Raw genomic sequence first — 17,946 nt, forward strand, 5'->3', positions numbered from 1 at the left:
TATCTATTTTTTAAAATGCAGGGAGCCTGATGTGGGACTCGATCCTAGGACTCCAGGATTACTCCTTGAGCTGAAGGCAGACACGCAACCACTGAGCTACCCAGGCGTCCCAGGGCAGGGCATTCTGATGCCAACTAGATGAGGAACATGTTAAGGAGCCTAAGGAGGGTCAGTCAGTGAAGTATAAGGAAAACCAAAGACATTTCTTTGGGAGAATAAAAGCTTTTCAAGAAAGCATGCCACGCAAGAGGAAGTACCACACGCGAAACCAAACTAGTGGTGAGTGTGGTAAAGGGAACTGGGTGTCTGGGGACAGCACTGGAAGGAAGGGAGAAGGTGGCTCACAGAGACAATGGGTTGGAGGCCTGGATGAAGTTGAAGACATGCTGGAGGGAAGAGAAAGAAAAAGGAGGAAGAGGAGGTGGCAGTTGAAGGGAACAAGGACCCCTAAAATTGTGATGCTGGCAATAGGAGTTAAGGATACCACCGGTGGGAGGGTGTGGCTGAGGGGGGCAGAGGGTAACAGGAATAAGGGAGGTGTCTGACCAGTGAGAGTCACTTTTAAGAGGCCTGCAGGAGAGACGCCTGGGTGGCTCAGTGGTTGAGCGTCTGCCTTTGGCTCATGGTCTCAGGGCCCTGGGATCAAGTTCCGCATGGGGTTCCCCACGGGAAGCCTACTTCTCCCTCTGCCTGTGTCTCTGCCTCTCTCTGTGTGTCTCTCATGAGTAAATTAAAAAACAACAAAAAAAGGAAGCCTGCAGGAGAGGGTGCTTGGGTGGCTCAGTAGGTTAAGCGTCGGCCTTTAGTTCTGGTCATGATCCTGGAATCCTGGGATGAAGCCCTGCTGGTATCAGGCTCCCTGCTCAGCCAGGAGTTTGCTTCTCCCTCTCTCTGCCCCTCCCCCTGCTCATGTGCTCACTCTCTCACTCCTCTCAAAATAAATGAATAAAATCTTAAAGAAAAAGCTTGCAGGAGAGAGTAATGTAGGGGCCAAAGGCAGGCTATCCCAAGATGGGTCACTTTGGCATATCGGTGATTTTAAATCAAAGTTAACTGAAGAGACAGCCTGTGTAAGGACACCCAGACACTCCTTTTTCCTTCTGAAAGCAGGAAATAAATCTCCCACATGAAAGATCCCCTCCCTGTACCAGGAGGTAGAGAGACCTCCTTAATCAGAGACTGAAAATTCAGAGCCCAGAAGACTGTATGAGCACCTGTTAACTTTTCACTAATTTACCACTCCAGCCCAAATTCTTCTGTTTAGCATTCCTTACAGACCGAATGTTCCCAGTTAAATTTTCTTTGTCCTGTCTATCCTCACAGATTTATCACCTCTTTGTCTTAAAAAGCATAAAAATTGCCTCCGTTGGTCATTTCTTTGAGTCTCAATTTCACTATTGGGCCTCTATGCACATGGTAATAAAACTGTAGTGTTTTTTTTTTCTCCTGCTAATCTGTCCCATGTAAATTGGATTCTTTTTTTTTTGGATTCTTAACCCACCTTTTAGACCTTGAACGTTTCCTTCCCTAGAGTAACAAGTGGGGTTGTAGGCTGTCTAGACTGGCGGTAGGAAGTCCATAGGAAGAAATGACTTCGGAAGGAGAAGGGAAGAGAAATGGGTTGCCAGGGCCCCTAAGGAGCGCGCAGGTGGCCTTACCCCGACCCCTCCCCACAGGTGTGCGGAAATTAGCAGGCCGCCCTCGCCCTCGAAGGGGCGGAAAGGATGGGGTCGGGGTGGGCAGGTTTCCGGGCAGCAAGCCGGGGGGAGGCTCAGTACCCAGGCCTCTGCTGAGGGCTGTGGCTCCTGAGGGCCCCCGGGCAGGGTGGTCGCGGAAGGGGGGGAATCTGGGTGGGGTGGGGGGTAGTTGTGCAGAGGCTGGGGGCAGGCGGGGCAGCTCCGGCCTCAAGGATCTCGCGGTCCCACAAACGAACTCCGCGAGCGCCCACCCTGAGCCTCGCCCTTCACAAACGCTGGCTGGGAACGTGTCTTACTCTGCGGGCGGCTCGGGAAAGGAGCCCCCGGAACTCCCCGCGGCGGCACTCGCGGCTGGCGCAGGGCAGCGGGCCCGGGGCTGCAGGAGGCTCGGCGCGCTCGCCCCGCCCCCGCCCCGCCCCCTCCGCAGCCCAGCGCCCCGCCCCCGCCCCCTCCGCAGCCCAGCGCCCCGCCCCCTGCGCCCCGCCCCCTCCGCAGCCCAGCGCCCCGCCCCCTCCGCAGCCCCAGCGCCCCCCCGTCCCCCGCCGCGCGCGCTCCCCCGCGGCTTTCGGAGCCCCGGGGCGGGGCGGGGCTCGGTGCTCTGCAAAACGGACAGACAAAAGACGAAAGACAAAAGACAAAAGAGGGCAGGGCACGCCCCAGCGCCCAGGTAGCGGCAGGCAGCGCGCGGCCTCCCTTGGGGCCGGGGTGGGGCGCGGAGCGCGGGGAGGCCTCGGGGCTGCCCGCCTTCCCTTCCCGGCCCCGGCTCCCCACTGAACGGAAGAGGCCCCAGGGGCACCGGCCGCCCCGCCCCGCCCCGCCCCGCCCCGCCCGGCCCGGCCCTGGCTGCCGGCCGCGTGCCCGGTGGCCTCGGGCAGCTTCCCTCCCGTCTCTGGGCCGCGGCTTTTTCTCATTTAAAAAAAGGCGGCAGGACTCGGTTTCTCCAAGGTCCCTGCAGCTTGGAGCGGCCCGCGAGGGACCTGCCTTCTTCCTAGGAACACTCCCTTACCCCCGGGCCTGCAGGTGGACCCGGGGGCACCTCCGCGGCTTGCCTTGCCTCCGTTCGGCCTCGGCCTCGGGGCGGCGAGAACTGTTGAAGTGCAGCTGCGCCTTCCAGAAGCGCTCGGCACTTCCTCTCCCTTCCGCCCCTTCGGTAGAGCCAGAGAGTAAATATTTTAGGATCTCTAGGCCCTACCCTGTCACAACCACTCAACTCTGCCCTTGTAGCAAAATGAGCCGGGCTGTGTTCCCCTAAGGCCTTGTTAATGGCAGCTGAAATGTGAATTTCTTATTCTCACGTGTCAAGAAAGCGTGTTCTTTTTAAAATATTTTTTAGGGACGCCTGGGTGGCTCAGTGGTTGAGTGTCTGCCTTCCGTCCAGGGTGTGATGTTGGAGTCCCGGCTGGAGTCCCATATCGGGCTCCCAGCATGGAGCCTGTTTCTCTCTCTGCCTGTGTCTCTGCCCTCTCTCTGTGTGTCTTTCATGAATAAATAAATAATACCACGTTAAAAAACGTGGAAACCATGCGTAGCTAGCAGACTGCATTAAAATCCACAACGTGGCCCAGGCGACACTGTGCAAGCCCTGGTTTATAGCCCAGGCTTTGTCTTGGGAGCTCTGGGGCTGGTTCTTTGGCCTTTCTGGAGCTGTTTCCTCATCTGCAAAATACTGACAGATTGCAGTATGATTATGGGGATGAAGTCAGACCACAGATGAAGATACTGTGTGAATGATGTGATTTTTTTTGTGTGTGTGTTATAGTTTAAATGTGTCCTCAACAGAGCATAGGGACTTCCAGGATAGGCCTTGCACGCCCCAATTTTCTGAGTTATTACTATGTGACAGCTCTGTGCTAGGTGATGACCATGCAATACCTCGCTTAATCATTTCAGGCCTAGGAGAGACAAAAACATTCCCATTTTACAGGTAAGGAAACCAAGGCTCAGAGGTGAGGTTTTTCTTGAGTCTTTTTTTTTCTTCTTCTTTTTTTTTTAGTAACATCTATACCCAACACCCAACATGGGGCTCAAACTCATAACCCGGAGACCAAGAGTCACATGTTCAGAGCTGAATTTGAACTGAGTATTAGGTTGACCTTCAGAGCCTCTATTCATCTTCCTTATTTTCCTCTGAGTGAACTTGGAGGTACTTAGTCTGGCTATGTGACCTTATACAGGACACTTTATTTTTCTGGACGTCTGTATCTCTTTGGTCAGGGGACAAGAATTTACAAACTCTATGTGCAACTGTCATGTGTTGTCATTTTCCAGAAGAGAAAAGCAAGGCTTGAAACAGTTAAGTGAAGATTGAAGTTTGGGCCTATCTGACCCCCAAACTGAGCTCTAATGACACAGCTCCAGAGTAACTGACTGCACAAGCTCCAAATCCAGGAGCCCTCTAGGACTCCTCCCTTCCCTCAACCCGCATCCAGCATATTGGCCAGTTGTTTTCTCTCATCCTTGAAAATATATCCTTTGGGGCTGCTGTGATCTTTTAAAAGTGCAAATCAAGGGACTCCTGGATGGCTCAGTCAGCTAAGCATCCGATTCTTGATTTCGGCTCAGGTCATGACCTCAGGGTTGTGAGATTGAGCCTGCACAGGGCTCCATGCTCAGCAGGGAATCTGCTAGAGATTCTTTTGGTCCCTCTCTGCCCCTCTCCTCCCTTCTCTCTCTCTCTTTTTCTCTCTCTCCCCCCCCCCGCCCTGTCTCTAAAATAAATAAATAAAGCTTTAAAAAAAATTAAAACAAAGAATAAATAAAAGTGCAGATCAAGTCCCTCCACACCCCTTCTTAGAAACTTGGAAGGTTTCCTAGTTGACTTGGAATAAAATCTAAAACCTTACATCTCTCACAGGGTGCCGTGCCACCCAGTCCCTCCCTGTCTCTGCCCTGAACCCCCTCTCATGCCCTCATTCCCTTTGCTCCAGCCTTAGTGGTGTCATTCTTTTTGTTCCTCTGACTCACCAGGGTGCCAAATCCTCTGCCCTCCCCTGACCTCTTGCCCCATCTGCAGGTCTTCATATAGGAGACGGGCGCAGTGATACCTCCCCAGCCAGGCATCCCTGGCCATCCCCATCCCCAACGGCCCTTTATCACAAGCCTTATGTTGTCCTGTTTCCGGCAGTCCTGGTATCTGATGCTCTGCACGCAGGGTACCTCCCCTAGTGGAATGTAAACAACATTCCAGCCCAAACTTGTTTGCTTGTCCTCTCCTAAATCGCCAGTGCTTAGCCCATATCTGATAAAGAGTCGGTGCTCAACAAATATCTGATGAGCTAATGACTCATCTTGGCTGGATCTCTGTCCTCTCAGTGGGAGATCATGAACTTGCAACATAACCATTCAAGAGAAATGGAGCCTGACCATGTGACTGGCCCCATGTTAGCCAGTGGGGCAACCACAAAGACATACCCAGGCCCGGGGTTAGTGACTCTCTGACCCCCTGGGCAGAGATATGTGCACACACAGTAAGACCAGAGACACTGTATGTATGCCCAGGTTCTGCTGAAAGCTATCTGGGCTCAGAGGTAGCTAGAGATAATGCCACACTGGTCCTGAATCCTATCAGAAATCCCCATACTCATTCTGTGCCAGAGCTGGGCCTCTCACCTAGACTCCCTCTGTCTGAAACACCTCTTACTGGCACCTCCAGCCCTCCCCGGCTCTGATTCATTCTTTGGACCCCAGTTTCCATAACCCTTCCCCCAGGAGGCCTTCTTCGGCTCCTCAGACCCCACCTTGATGGCAGCCTGGTAGTGGGTCCCAGTCCTAGCACTTTGCGTTGTCTGTCTGCCTGTTTCCCTGTCTATACCTCACACACACACACACACACACACACTGTAGGGCTATTTGTTCCAGGGACACAGGGACCTTGACCAGCACCAAGTGTAGTACAAAGCACAAAGCATGAGTTCAAGAAGTATTTACTTCCCAAATAAATGCACAGATAAGGAATTTCTTGGGAAGCAGAATTTCATCTTTCTGAGTCCAAGACAAGACGGTGAGTTCCAGAGCCCCTCCACTTAGCTATGGCCCACTCTCTGTATTTGCATTGGCCTGGCCACCTCCCTATCTGGGGGCTCTAGTGTCAAGCCCCAAACTGATGTTTTCTCTTCTTTTCTTTTAAATAAACTTTACCTCCAACATGAGGCTGGAACCCCTGACCCTAACTCAGATCAAGGGTCTCAGGCTCTACTGACTGAGCCAGCCAGGTGCCCCCAAAATATGTTTCGGTTTGTTTTGATTTACCAGGCTGGTTTGTTTTGTTTTCTTTTTAAAGCAAACTCTATGCCCAACATGGAGCTCAGACTCATGACCCCAAGATCAAGAGTCGCATGCTCTACCAACTGAACCAGCCAGACGCCCATTGATACGTTCTCCTGTTAATTTTTTCTTGAGAATAGCTCCACTATAGTACACATCTCAAGAAGTACAAAAGGGTATGCGTGAGATGGCTCCCTGCCTCTCCTTCCTGGAGGTCAGCTGCTGCCAGCCCTTCCCTCTGCTGGTCTCCTCTTTGTGGTACGTGATACGTGCCCCAGAGAGGCCTGCAGCCTGCGTTTCCTGGCCTCTCTAGCTACAGAGGAAGGAGAACATCACTTTTGGCATTAGTGGCCTCGCTCTGTAGCTGGGTCCAGGCAGAGCGATGGAGGAGGTAAAGGCAGAGAGCCAGAATGATTCATCCCAGGCTGGAAGATTCCCAGGCTCCAGGGCAGCTGGGGAACCCCCTTGCAGCGAGAACAGACAGTGCCTGCTGTCCTGCATTACAAGGTCTCTGCTGGTCCTCCTGGCCAGACCCCCAGAGATGCCAAACGGCTTGACAAAGGGTGGAAAGAAGCCAAGGCTCCCAGGGTGAAGGATCTCACTCCAGTGTGGGACCTGGAGGAGGAGCATCTTCAATCTGGTTCATTTGGCCAGTTTTAGCTCTAGACCTTCCTCACCAAAGGATAGTGAAGACAGTAAAAAAGAAAAAAGAAAAAAAAATCTCAACAGCCCCTCTCTGCCCAAACAGAGGACTTACCCTTGGTTAAGACAGGGTAGCCTGGGTGGCTCAGCGGTTTAGCGCCACCTTCAGCCCAGGGCATGATCCTGGAGTCCCACGTCGGACTCCCTGCATGGAGCCTGCTTCTCCCTCTGCCTCTCTCTCTCCTCTCTGTGCTTCTCATAAATAAATAAAATCTTAAAAAAAAAAAATATTGGTTAAGACAAATGTAGAAGCACCCAAGAAAGCAAACCTGCCAGGGTTCTGGGAAAGAGGCAGAGTTGGTTCCCTAATCCAGGGTTTGCTGGAGGCTCTTCTAGGGGACTGCCAGGTATATGAGCCTCTGGTCTTGTGCATTTCTTTTTCAGTGCAGGGTTGACAGCTATGATTTTCAGTCACCACTGAGTTGCAAGGAGTAGAGCAGGACAAGATATCTCCTAGTAAAATTCAGTTTCGTATTTCCCATACCTCAGAACAGGGAAGGCAGGTACTCAGCATTCACAGCCACCTTCTGCTCCTCCTTAATTAATCATGGCACTTCGTCTAACAAGCAGTGCATGTTCACACTCAGGATGCTACCTGTTTGCCACCCCTGCCCTAAAGGGAACTCTGCCCTAGCCCTACCAGCCCCACAAGTGGCCCACCGGAATGGGGTCCCCCATTTTGCAGAGCGCAACCTGGGCAGCCCTCCGCAGTGGCCCAGGATAGAGAGATGGCTTTGGAGGCTCGAGGGGGAGGATGGATTATCCTCCCTTTGATAATCTCCCAGGCCGCTTCCACCCAGGCAGTCCTACTTTATCTCTTATACAGTGGACTTCCCAGTAAGACTTCACTTGAAACAAAGTGTCACATTGCTAATAACAGTGACACACCCTGGGAAATCTGTTCACTGGAGAGGGGGCAGTGAGACCCTAGATTTTGGAGTCTGATTAAAGGCTTGGCCTCTCACTGACTGTGACCTTGGGCAAATACTACTACCTACCTCCCCGTGTGGCTGAGAGGACTAAGGGAGATAATGCAGCCACTGTGCGGCCACATGGCCACCACCTGACCCATGGCAGTGTGATGACAGCAGGACCTTGGGGAAGGGGACAGTCTCTTCTATTTTGGATGGCAGTGAGCCTAGGGAAGTTTCTCTTGCCTCTGTTGACATTTGGGGCCAGATCATTCTTTGAAGTGGGGGCTGTCATGTGCCTTGTAGGAGGTTTAGCAGCATCCCTGGCTTCCACCCCTTAGGTGGCCTGTCTCATTCTCTCCCCGGGTAGGATAACCAAAAATGCTTTCAGAGGCTGCCAAATAGCCCAACACAAAATTGCCTCTAGTTGAGAACCACAGCTCCTCTTGCTGCAGGAACCAGGAGGGTATTGTGGAGGCAGCAGGAGCGGGAGGATGGAACAGGGAAGGCAGCAAAAGCTACCTCCCCCTGCTTGGAAAGCTCCTCAGTCAGCGCCTCTTGCTCTGTCCCTGGAGACCCCTTGTTTCTGCTGGAGGCTTCTTTCTGATAAGGCTGCAGTAAACTGCGTGCATGTGTGTGTGTGTGTGTGTGTGTGAGAGAGAGAGAGAGAGAGAGAGAGAGAGAGAGAGGGAAAGAAAGAAAGGGAAGGGCGGGAGAGAGAGGGAGGGGGCAGACGAGGGACCCAGAGAGGAGAATGAGACTGCAGTGGGGTGGGGGGAGTTATGGAACCCTGAAAGCACTCTTGGTCCCCGCATCCCTAGTCTCTGAACAGCACCCACGATAGAGCCTGGGGGCCTCTGGCAGTGGAGTCTAAGGTCCTTTGCCCCGCCTGGAAGTGGGCTGAGGGAGAGGACTCCGGAGGCCCCAGGCCCAGGCTGGAAGGGCACGGAGTGGGAGGGAAGGCACCCAGCTGAGTCTCGCTCTCCGGCCACTCCCGAACAATCCTCCAGGGCTCCTGTCCACTAAGATCCATCAGAACATGACTCTTCCCCACCCTGTTGCAGTAACCGCCTCTAGATACCAGGTATCTAGAGACCTGGACTCACCTCCTAGCTGGCCTCCTTGCTTGCACCCTCATTCCTTCCATCCTTTATTTTTCACAAAGTAAAAGGCACGACCTATTAAAAATGCAAATCAGATCGTGCCATCCTCAGACTCAAGGCCCTGCAGTGACCGCCTCAGCCCTCAGAATCAAATCAAACCTCTGGCACAGCCCTGGAGCATGTGTGGTTCCTGCCCTCTGCCGGACCTCAGCTCTTCTTGCTCTTTCTTTCACCCCACCTTGTCCTTCCTTTGATTCTTGCCATATGCTGAGCAGGCCTCCCACCCCCACCCCAGCTCTTATACAAGCTGAATTTTGCCTGAGGTTCCTCTGCCCGTTGTCTGCAGTCCTGTGTCCTAAGCATTAGAGGGTCTCCACCAAGTGATCTTATCAGGCCTTCCCTGCCCACCAGTGTGCAAATGACCTCCTTAGATGTTGGCACATCACCCAGTTGTATAGGGTTCACAACACTTTTTCACCTTGTCCCTTTGTTGTTTGCCTCTGCTGGCCCTGCATCTCAGTTCCCAGAAGTTAGGGATCTTGCCTATTGCTAATTTCCACATCCCCGGGGCCGGGGCATCTGCACATAGTAGAGGATCATGAAGATTGATTGACTAGGCAGGCAGTGATAAGATGGTCTGAGGAGCCCCTTTCTACACTATGGCTTTGGCTCTGTGTCATCGCAGGCTTTGTCCTCTGGCTCAGCAAGGCCCACTAGCCGAGGCTGGCCCAGCCTCTGGTGATGGGGCAACAGATGCGGCCCCAGGCAGCTCTGTGCAGGTGCAGAGATGTCAACGGTACAAATGCTAGGATGTCCCGGGTTACAGTAGGGAGGACACTTGCAGGATTTGTCACACTTCTCTTGTAGCTCTCAGGGACCAATCATGGCTGCAAGACTCCCTTTCCAACTCTCTTTTTGTGAGTGCCTCATTATTGCTATTATTAAGCGGACTTTCCTCCAAAGAAGGCCACTCCTGGGTACAGTGGCAGGCCAGCCAGCCACCCAGAGATGCTCGAGGCCAGAAGGAGGCAGCGCCTCTCCCCTGGGCCCCTACCCATGGTGGGGCCTTCGCAGGCCAGGCTGCAGAGTGTCGCCAGAGGGCGCCCCAGGTCAGGGCTTCTGTGGCAGCCAGAGGCCTGAGGCCAGAGAGAGGAGGGTTTGCTGGCCTTAGCCTGTGTCCTACCTGCTGGGGTCTCTCTCTCTCTCTCTGTCCCTACCTAGCTTCATCCTTCACCGAAGCTTGTCTCCCTCCATCCGTAAACCCACTCTGAACCCTGCTCTGATAAGCCCTAGCGCCAGACCCCAGGGTGGGACTGCTGGGGATTCGGGTTTTCCTGTAAGAAGTGGAACTTGACACAGTCTTCTCTGTGGAGGGGGGCCACATGCCCACCTGCCCTACCCCAGCCAGATCCTTTCTGAGCCCCTCACTGCCCAAAGGGGAAGCCGAGACCATGAAACACAGTGCTAAGTCTAGGATCAAATCCTGACTGTGATTTAAGGGCTGGACCTCTTTGGGCAGCTTCCGTAAGCCCTCTGAACTCAGGCTGCAGAAGTGCCAGCTCAGCGCTCTGCCTGGAGCGCTTGCTTACAGCCCCTTGTCCAGCTGAGGCGGCAGCCCTGAGCCCAGAATCCTCCGATTAACTCTTTGGCTCCAGTACACAGGTGGCTGAGGCCACTGGGAACAGACGTGTTGCCTTGTCTTGGGGAGAGGTCTGGGTCACCAGCTGATGTCATAGGGCCTTCCCCAGGGCCTGCTTGTGTTTTCCTGCCCTGAGCTTCCCTGGGGCCACTCCACCCTTCCTCCCGGCCTGGCTGCACCTGACCTCCCTTCATACCCAGCCCAGAGATGGAGCTGGGGATTGGGGGAGGCGGGGAGGTGCTCTCATACATGCTGGGGGAATATGAACCCTCACAGGGGATGATTGGCCAGCTCTGCTACTTTAGGGGACTTCATCCTACAGATGCAATCTTACAGATGTGAAACAAAACAATGCACAGTCTCCACTGCAGCTCTGTTACACTGAAAGGTTGGAAATAACCTAAAAGCTGCATCAGTAGGTGATTGGTCCAATACACTGTGATGGAGCCACAGAATGAAATACCAGGCAGCTGGAATCAAGAAGGAGGACCTATTTGGCACCAACATGGAACATTCTTCAGGCTATATAAATTTAAAAATCGAAGTGTGACAGGCAGGGGGGATATATAAACACATACAAACGTATACATATTTGTGTCTATATGCATCATATTGCTCTGAAGGATGCTAAGAAACTGTTCTGTTGCCTGGGCAGGGCATGGGGATCAGAATGGCAGAGGGGTCAAGGGATGAGGGGGAGATTTTCTTTGTAGCCCTTTCCTTACTCTTGATTATTGAAACATTGGCATGTAATACCTACTCCAAATATTATTTTTATTTATTCATTCATTTATTTTAAGTAGGCTCCATGCCCAATGTGGGGCTTGAGCTCATGACCCTGAGATCAAGAATCACTTGCTTTACGGCATGAACCAGCAAGGGGCTCCGATTTTTAAAACTCTCCTTAATGAAAAGGAAATGGTGGCCAAAGAAAAATGATATACCTTCTCTCCTTTCCATCCCCCTGTTCTTCACTCCCATTGGCTCTTTATAAGGTGTGACTGTGGGACATCTCTGAGCATCCTTTCCCTTCCCTGTAAAAAGACCCACTGAGTCCTTGCTTCAGAGCTCATTGTGGCAACTGAGATTCCATAGAGGACTCATAGTGGTGGCACAAGGGAGTACGCAATCCACCTCTTTTCCTCCCTGCTTCCTGCCCCATGGTCATATTTTCTTTACTGGGAAATATGCTTTGAAAGAGAGGCCAAGGTTCAAGGCCACCCTGCGAGCAGCCTTGAGCTTGGGCTTCCCACTGACTCTGAAATCCTGTCCTGAGGTTTACAGCCCCCAGGGCAGGGCTAGGATAGGGTGGGGATCTTGGAGTAATTGGTTCCACAGGTAGAAATCCCCAGGATCTCAGGAAATCAAAACAATGTAGAGGGGGTCCTTTCCACTGCTAGCAGTGTGGCTTTAGTGGGGTTCTGGTAAAGGCTGAGTCTTTTGCCTGGCTTGGGACCCACACATCCTCCCAGGCAAGGACAAAATCCTCGTAATGATCAGATTGTTACCTTGGCCAGAATTTGCAAGCTCAGCCTATCTACCCAGGAAGGCCAGAGCTAGGGCAGGTCAACTCTATCAGCTTTTCCTGCTGTGCATGCACACATACTGCAGCCGCTAGCTCCGGTGGACACTTGCACCTGTACACAAGTACACCTCTCCTGTGTGTGCATGCACGTCCCTCCACACAAACCCACCTGCATGTACATATATGCACATAAACGGGCATGCAGTGTACATGTGTCAGGTGTTAACTGACAGGCACACACACACACGCACACTCTTAAAGTCCACAGACAAAAATGCACACACTTAGATACACCCCCCCCTCATGTTCAATACATACTCCTGTTGTAGATCATTTCCAGAGATGGCTGCCGTGGATTCCTTTCTTCTCTGCATGTGCATGCTTTTCCGCCTATCAGAAGGTGGAAAAGCACCACCTTCTATCTCCCTCCTCTTGAATATTTGTGGTAGAAGTAACATTCAGAGATTTCTAAATCCAGGCTTTAAGAGGACTGGCAGCCATTTGCTTCCTCCTTGGAAGTTCAGCCTTCCTTAGGCCACCATGCTATGAGGAAGCCCAAACCAGTCATGTGAGGAGGGAGAGGAGCTGTGCGGAGAAGCACTGTGTCAAACATGGGAGGGAAGCCTGGGCCCTCCAGCTCAGCCTAGCGACTAGCAGAATACAGCTTAGCTATCTGAGAGACCATAGATGATGCCGTGTGGAGATGAGCACTCAGGCATGCCCAAATTCCTGACTCACAGAATCATGAGAACTGAGAAAGTTTTTGTTGTTTTAAGCCACTGTTTTGGAATGGTTTGTTATGCAACAATATGTAATTAAAACACCCATACCTATCATATACTCACCTATGTTCATACACACACAAACTCGCATACACTTATAGACATGCTTGCATACACACACCTTTGTACTAGACACTGTTGACTGTCTACCCAACATGCATTTCCATTTGTCTTCTTTTTTTTAACATTGTTTTTAAATTTTTTTAATTTTTATTTATTTATGATAGTCACACACAGAGAGAGAGAGAGAGAGGCAGAGGCACAGGCAGAGGGAGAAGCAGGCTCCATGCACCGGGAGCCCGACGTGGGATTCGATCCTGGGTCTCCAGGATCGTGCCCTGGGCCAAAGGCAGGCGCCAAACCGCTGCGCCACCCAGGGATCCCTGTTTTTAATTTTTTAACGTAATCGCTACACGTAATCGCTACGTGAGTGCTACGTAACTCACTCCCTGAAAATGAAGAGTCTAGCAACTGAGCCAGCCAGGTGCCCCACCCCTTAATCGTCCTGACAGAAATCTGTCAAATGACTGCCATTCCCCTAAGCAGTCTTGTACTTTATTTTTTTAAAGATTTTATTAATTTATTCATGAGAGACAGAGAGGCAGAGACATAGGCAGAGAGAGAAGCAGGCTCCATGAAGGAAGCCCCATGCGGGACTCCATCCCAGGACTCTGGGATCACACCCTGAGCCAAAGGCAGATAGATGCTCAACTGCTGAGCCACCCAGGCATCCTAAGCTTTGTGCTTTAAAAAGCTAATTCCATTCTCAGCTCCAGGAGGGGGCTCCTGATTAGTTTAAGTGGAACTTGGTGGTCTTGGGCCTCGTAACAGAGATTGGGTTAACTTTGACCATGTGACCACGTTCTCACCAATGAGACATGGGGGGAAGTAGGATTGAGGCTCCTTGGAAAAAATTCCTCCTTCTTAGGAAAGTCACCCCAAAAACAAAGATGCATTTATTTGTTAACAGATTCTTCATGTCTGTATGTGGGATTTGGAAATGCTGCAGACACTTTGTGACCAGAAGGATACAGAATCAAACATAGTAGAGAGGTGGAAAGAATAGGTTCTTAAATAACTCTTGATCAATGCAATCTGTCCACTAGAGAGTCCTTTCCTCCTTGTGTCGGAACTCCAGTTATGTGAGATAATAACACTATTGTTTGAGGGTTTTTCTTTTCCTTGCTTTGTTTGTTTTTATTTGTAGTCTAGGCACCCAACTAATTTCTCCCTTCCCTTCAGTAAATAAACACTTCTCCATGCCCGTATGGAAACAGTTCCAGAGCCACTCACAGAAAACCACAGCTGAGCACCTGTGTACTCTGCTTTGTATGTATGCACAAGTACATAACTCCACATGTATACACACCTATGCTCAGGGAAATCACACATCCTCCTACACACATAGATACAGGGGCACTGATATGTGTATATATACACTTTCTCACACATGCATGCAATTCCTATTATTCCTATTCACAAGACATAAAGAAACCTGGGCAATGCGCATTTTTGTACAGAGGCACGGAGCCACACGTACTGGTCACACTGATATTAACATGAATTTACCCCATTCCTTCCCATGTATGAATAGCCATGGTGAACATACCCACAGCTGAAGGGGTCTGCTTGGCTGTCAGGGTGGCTTGGGTGTGCACAGCAGCTCCATGGTCATGGAGGCTGAACTAAACACAGCACTAAGGAAGGCTGGGATGAGTCTGTTTCCACCTCACATGGGAAAGAAAACCTTTCCACCACCCACCCAGCACTTTTGTCCGTACTGACACAAAACCTACTTGGCTCTCCAAGGAGTTCTCTTTATTTTACTTCCTAGGCAAACAACTGAGTCAGGTATCGCACAAAAATGAGTTCTCACTATTTCTGCCACTGGGCATTGTAGAGAGAGAGGAAAGTATGTGTAAAGGCAAGGTGGTGCAAAATAACATAGTGTGTGTGCGTGTGGGTCCAAGTGATAATGAGTTTGTGGCAGAGAGTGAGGGCATAACAGAAAATGAGGCTGGGGAGTTGGGTGAGGACCTCATCAGGCTTCTGGGTTTACCTTTAAACTCCCATGGCCCACCCACTCACCCTGACCCCTGGTGCCCTGTGACTTTGCACTCAGACCTTCGTCTTCCATCCATTGCTCTTTTTGTGCCATTGATATGCACTATGATTAACAAGATGTTGTGGAAGATAAGATAGCTCAGTGGTTGAGTGCCTGCCTAAGGCTCAGGGTGTGGTGTGATCCCGGGGAGTCCCAGGATTGAGTCCTGCATCGGGCTCCCTGCTTGGAGCCTGCTTCTTCCTCTGCCTGTGTCTCTGCCTCTCTCTCTGTGTCTCTCATGAATAAATAAATAAAATATTTTTTTAAAAAAAGTATATTTCCTTTCTGGCTTGTGTATGAGGTGATTTGGGTTACATTCTCTCAATTTCCCTTCTTTGGTATCTTATAACCTAGAGCAGTTACCAAGAATATTCTAGAGTTAGCTTTTATTCTTTGACAATGTAAATTCATCTTTTCAGAAATTTCATGTTCCTAAGTTTAATATTAAGCCATTTGCTGGGGTGCCTGGGTGGCTCAGTTAGTTAAGCATCTGCCTTCAGCTCAGGTCATGATCCCGGAGTCCTGGGATCGAGTCCCGCACAGGGCTATCTGCTCAGCGGGGAGTCTGCTTCTCCCTCTGCCCTCACCCTGCTATGCTCTCTCTCTCTCAAAAAGAAAGAAAGCAATTTCCAGGGGTATCTGGCTGGCCCAGTCAGTGGAGTGTGTGACTCTTGTTCTTGGGGTTGTGAATGCAGGCCCCATGTTGAGGGAAGAGATGATTTAAAAATAAAAGCTTAAAAAAAACCCAAGCAATTTCCCAAATAGTTCATATACATATAGTATATACAAATCCATAGAGTAGAATCCTGTTATGAATAAAATGTTCGTACGTGTGTTGATATGTGCATACCATAAGGTCTGAAAAGATATATATATACCAACTGTTAACCAATAGTTATATCTGAGTGATAGGGTTACAGATGATCCTTATGTTCTTTAGACTTTTCTGCATGTTTCTGAATTTTATGCAAATAGCATGGGTTACTTTTATCTCCAGAAGAAAATGATTTCAAACTTCAAAAAAAGTGTAATCTACATTTTAGCTGAAAGTATAAAGCCGATTGTGAGAAACGGCGAGAAAATTAGAGGGAGAAGTGGGAAGAAAACCGAATCAGCTTGTGCGTGAATCTTCTGGGTGTCTTCAGGGGGCCGCCCAGCCCTTATCAAAGGAGGCTTGCAGCCCATCATCTGAACCCATCTGTCACAGACACAGCTCCAACCTCAAGGGACGTCTGATGGAGGGGGAATAGGTGTCACGTGTGCATGAGAAGCGTGCCAGGTGCTAAATGAGAGGCAAACTGGAGAGAGAACTCACCCGGGGGTCTGGAGATTCCGATTCTGTTGCCACTCTGGCACCTGGTGGCCTTGGGCAAGTGGCTTCACCTCTGTGAACTTCAATCTTCTTATCTGTCAGAGGAGTTTAATGACAATAACTGGGATGCTGTGATGTTCAGATAAGATAGCTTAACTATAATCACTTTATGAACTCTGAGGTGCGTCATAGGTCACCTTCCCAACGTGCAACAGCGCCTCCGAAGCAAAGGAATCCATCCCTGTGGTGCCCATTCAGATCCAGGCAGTAGGCAAGTGCACCGTTGAGGGGCGGGGCCAGCTTTGGAGGGGCCCTAAAAATCCCACCATGCAGGCTGCAGCCCGCACAGCTCTGACATTACAGAATATAAAGTCAGGGAGGACACTCTTGCCTCAGCTCAAAGACCTGCACAGCCGGTTCTTCTCTGCAGAGCTGTACACCCCAAAGGAAAAAAAAAAAATTAGGAGTAGCCACTTCCTGGCCTTCTCTGAATGTCCAATCCTTTCCATAATTTAACTGCCTGCTCTGGATAATTACTTTCTCTTGCTTATGAGCTTAGAGCAATAGTAGTTCCCAATAACTGGAGACTTAATAAGGCTAAATTATAATGAGTGTCCTGCGGAATTACATACTGCATTAACACCAAATGAGTTCATTAGAAATTCATTAGGAGTGATTCCTGTGACTGCCACAGGAATTAATCACAGTTAGCCAGAGGCAGGAGAGTGGGGGATGAATAATTGCACAGGGAACTGGATGAAGACCTTTTGGCACCTGACTTTGGCCCAAAGCAATATCTTCTGAGGGTCATGGGCTGCTTTGGTTGTGAGTGTGGAGGTGAGGTTGCCTGGATGTTGTTGGATCTACCTCCTACACTTCCTCCTCCTTCCTGGCTAGGGCCCCCAGTCAGGATTAGACCAGTGGAGGTGGGGTGAGCAATCTTCTTTTCCAGTCTTAGGTAGCTAAGGAATCGGAGAAAGGACCTGTAGGTCTTGTAAGAACATACATTCCCCTTTCCTGTAAGAGCAGGTGCCATCCCCTTTCTGAGTACCCTAGCGCATGGAGTTATCCAATCCTCCCAGGAGGTGGGTTGACTTGTTAGCCCCATTCTGCTGATGTGGAAACCCAAGCACAGAAATTTAGTCACCTGCCCAAATGATACAGCCAGTAGTTAGCCAAGCTGGGAATTTTGAGTCTTTCAATTAGCAATAATCGCGCCTCAGATAAACCTCATTGGCTATGATACTACCACTGCACAGAGCTTGGGAATTTGAGTCTTAAGTGGAGTGTTGTAAGGATGGAGGTTGGTCGAAGGTGATTCACTGGTCTTCTTGATCCCTGGCGCTATGTGGCATCTTGAGGTGTCTGGTGGTTTAGCTTTTCTATCATTTCTACGAGCTGCCCATGCCCTCCCAAGAAATTCCCTTTTTGTTTATCACTAAGAATCAGTGTCTGTTACATCTGGAAAAGCCCCGACTGAGGCAACCAACACATACTGGAAACCGTTCCTACTACAAGGCCACCCTGGGTCAGCTGCTGTATGGGGCACAGAGAAGCACACAGGGTAGACTTCCTGCCCTCCTCTGCTTCAATCTCTGGTAGAAAAGTAACAGTAACAATTCAATCCTGTGTCCTCCTATGCAGATTCTAAGCAGAAGAGAACCAAACCTGGATGGACTAGACTGGAAGGAGAAAAAGGCTTCTTGGAGGGCATGGCACATGAGCTGGGCAGGATCCTGGGAGAGAGTCACTGTTGTGGAGACTTTCTGGGTGTCTGCTCATCCCGCAGTACCTTCTTCAAAACTGTCCCTGTCTACCTGAGCAGTGGACACATTGGTGGGTATCTGCACTCTTGCCTATGTTTAGAAAACTCCCCACAACATGGGTTCTGGTGGAAGGTGGGGTCCA

General features: G+C 50.5%; 1 non-coding gene across 1 annotated transcript; it reads right to left on the reverse strand.

Moving 5' to 3' along the window:
• Window positions 1–17,154: 17,154 nt before the first annotated feature.
• On the reverse strand, window positions 17,155–17,301 carry LOC129510045 (U4 spliceosomal RNA). Its single transcript, XR_008664493.1, has one exon. It is a non-coding gene; the product is annotated as a U4 spliceosomal RNA (small nuclear RNA).
• Window positions 17,302–17,946: the final 645 nt, after the last annotated feature.

Source organism: Nyctereutes procyonoides, unplaced genomic scaffold (assembly GCF_905146905.1).
Source record: "Nyctereutes procyonoides isolate TBG_1078 unplaced genomic scaffold, NYPRO_anot_genome, whole genome shotgun sequence".
Lineage (NCBI taxonomy): Eukaryota > Metazoa > Chordata > Mammalia > Carnivora > Canidae > Nyctereutes > Nyctereutes procyonoides.